Source organism: Aotus nancymaae, unplaced genomic scaffold, assembly GCF_030222135.1.
Source record: "Aotus nancymaae isolate 86718 unplaced genomic scaffold, 86718_ANA_hifiasm-v0.15.2.pri h1tg000073l, whole genome shotgun sequence".
NCBI classification, from domain to species: domain Eukaryota; kingdom Metazoa; phylum Chordata; class Mammalia; order Primates; family Aotidae; genus Aotus; species Aotus nancymaae.
Window position 1 is genome coordinate 4,422,876 of NW_026988488.1, and position 3,167 is coordinate 4,426,042.

The 3,167-nt window shown below is 35.3% G+C and overlaps 1 non-coding gene across 1 annotated transcript; it reads left to right on the forward strand.

Moving 5' to 3' along the window:
• The first annotated feature begins 428 nt into the window (after positions 1-428).
• Positions 429-569, forward strand: LOC135271054 (U4 spliceosomal RNA). The gene has a single exon (XR_010339192.1). It is a non-coding gene; the product is annotated as a U4 spliceosomal RNA (small nuclear RNA).
• The last annotated feature ends 2,598 nt before the right edge of the window (positions 570-3,167 follow it).

The following is a 3,167-nucleotide window of genomic DNA, read 5'->3' on the forward strand; positions in this document are numbered from 1 at the left end:
TAAACATGTATGAATTATTGACTCTTTCAGATATCCTGTTGGATACCATGGATAGTGTTGAATAAGACATGGATTCTACCTGCAAAGAGGTCATAATGTAGTAGGGTACATAGATAAGGATACAGAGTATGATAAGACTTGTGTTGGAGATTAGTATGGGGAGCTGTGCATTATTCACCCCTGTAGTATAATTGGTCAATGGTTATCCAAAATTTTGATCACTTCCAGAGATGGGAAAGCTCATTATCTTTCTAGGCACATGCTTCTGTAGAACTGCCTGCCAGTTCTCCAAGTCGTAAAGACTGCAAATATTTCATGGAAGCTGAGTACTGAGTGTAGTTTTTAAAAAATCATATAAACATCTTAGTATAATAGAAAGAGCTCTGAAAGTAAATCAGCAAAGGAAGGTTAAAAAAAACCCCAAAACTAGCTTTGCACAGTGGCAGTATCGTAGCCAATGAGGTTTATCCGAGGTGCGATTATTGCTAATTGAAAACTTTTCCCAATACCCCGCCATGACGACTTGAAATATAGTTGGCATTGGCAATTTTTGACAATCTCTACGGAGACTGAATTATAAAAAAAAAAAAAAAAAAAAAAAACCATTACAGAAATAACTATGCAGGTTTTGAAAAGAATGAAACAGTTTTAAGTACGTACGGACATAAAAAGAACTTGAAGATATATAGTTAAATGAATAAATCATATCACAGGACAATACATTTAAAAAGACCCAAATTATAGATTACATTTATATAAAATCACTGTACATGAATATATGCAGAAAATGTATAAAATAGAGACGTAACACTGTTGATCTCAGAGTATAAAAGTAGATTGGGATGGGGGTTGGAAGGAGAGAACTGGTCTGAAAATTAGTATACCTGAATCTTAATCCCAGATTCCCTACTGATTCACAGTGTAACTTCAGGCAATTCCTGCCTCCTTTCCAGGCTTCAGTTTTCTTACTTAAATGAAAGAAGAGGTTAAATATGTTCTTCTGTAAAGTTATTTCCAACTCCACTATTCTTACTCTGTCCTAGCAATTTCTTCTTCATTAATATCTACAAGTTAATTTTAAGCCTAAATTCAGGAGTTGACATTTATATTGTTTATATTTCATCTTGTTCATTTTGGTCTTGGATTCCAGATATCTGAGATCATTTTAAAATCATTATCTTTTATTCTATGGCATTAGCCTTGGGGTGTCTGCAAAACTGATATCCCTTTCTTACATGCATTCATCCATCTTCAATTAAAAGAAAAGTCAATGAGAACATGACTTAGTCAATCCTTTCAAGTTGACACAAAACTAGTATGCAGTAGTGTTTTGATAAGCCATTCTGCTCTGAAAATTCACCAAACAATACGCTTATCTTGTCTATACTTCAACATCCCACCCATTGAAAATCTTATAGGAGATTTTGTCAGGCATTTGATTAAAATACAGATAACACTTCCCTAATTTACCAGCCTAGCAATCCTGTCAAAAAATACAATTTAAATAGTTTTGAATGAGTTAATCTAAGTGAACCCAAAATAGCTCCTGGTGATTTCTGCTTTCTCTTCTAAGTTCCTACAAACATATTTTCTTCTAGTTTTTTTTATTTTTATTATTTCCTGGTTTCCCATTTCTAGTATTTGACTTTTACCTATTTATTTATTTATTTTTAAAATCAGTACGTTTGACAATCACTAGTCTTTAAGAACTAACAGGAATGTTCTTGAACTGGATTATGCTAGAGAACAGTGGTTGAATTCCAACTCCAGGCCCATCGAGGCCTTGACACTTCTGACCTGAGACAGGATACTTCCTGGGCATGCCCTTTTCTTACTTAAATTCCCTCCAAGATTAATGAAAAATTGAAGAAGCCTTTAAAAGAACCCTGAGCATAGGGAGACCATGGCTTTGGTACTACATTTAAAGAGTTCAATAATGAGGTCAGGAAATGTCTTGGATTCTGATATGGTTTGGCTCTGTGTCTCCACCAAAATTTCATTTAAAATTGTTATCCTCACGTATCAAGGGAGGGAGGTGATTGGATCACGAGGGCAGTTTCCCTCATGCTGTTCATGTGATAATGAGTGAGTTTTTATGAGATCTGATGGGTTTATAAGCATTTGGAAGTTTCTTCTTTGCTTTTCTCTCTCCTGCTGCACTGTGAAGGAGTTTGTTTCCCCTTCCCCTTTCACCATGATTGTAAGTTTCCTGAGGCCTCCCTAGCCACGTGGAACAGTGAATCAATTAAACCTCTTTTCTTTATAAATTACCCAGTCTTTATAGCAGGGTGAGAACAGATTAATACAGATTATTATTACTTTTTTTAGAAAAGAAATTAGTATAGATTGGTCATTGGAATATTTATTCACTCATCAAAAAATTAATATCTACTGGGAATACAGAACTGAGTCAGATATGGGACATAACCTTGAGAAATCCAGAAAGGACATAAGAATGGTAATAACTAAAAAAAAATTTGAGATTAAGTGACAGGCCTGAGAACAACTTAATTCTTCAAACATATTCCTAGTGCTTGTGTAACCATATCCTTATGTAACCTACTTTTTTGAGACACCTTGGAAACTATAGAATCAATCAAGGCAGGATAATAGAAGGATCTTTTCATTGTCTGGGCACACAAGTTCTAATGTCAGCTCTGTCACTGACTGCTGGTGTGACAACAGAGCAGTCCCATTTACTCTGTGTCTCTCAGTCTCCCTATCACTAATCTGAGGAGTTGAGAGAACATGAGATAATCACAATTAGTTATTTCCTGAATGACACATGCCAACCTGGTGTATATTATAGAGCTTCCAGTGGGCTTCTCTCATGTTGCTTGTGTTGAATGCAGTTAGGAGAAATGAAATAAAGAGTGTTCACAGCTTAAGCTTAAACAAAAGAGAGAGTATCACCAATTAGGACTGTATGAACACATCAGCTGTAGTGACACAGTCCATGAGAGCTTAGAGCAGGTCAATGAAAGATAGTTCTAGTCTGGAGACACAGACAGGTTTTTGTTAAGACTAAATTCCAGAATGTCTGGAACAAAAGAAAAGCTCTGTACATCTGGGCTTCTTCCAACTGAGAGAGATCAATCTTTCAACAATGAAAAAAAATAAGGTCAGTAGATAAAAAAGATGAGCAGAACAAATGAAAAGAACTCATA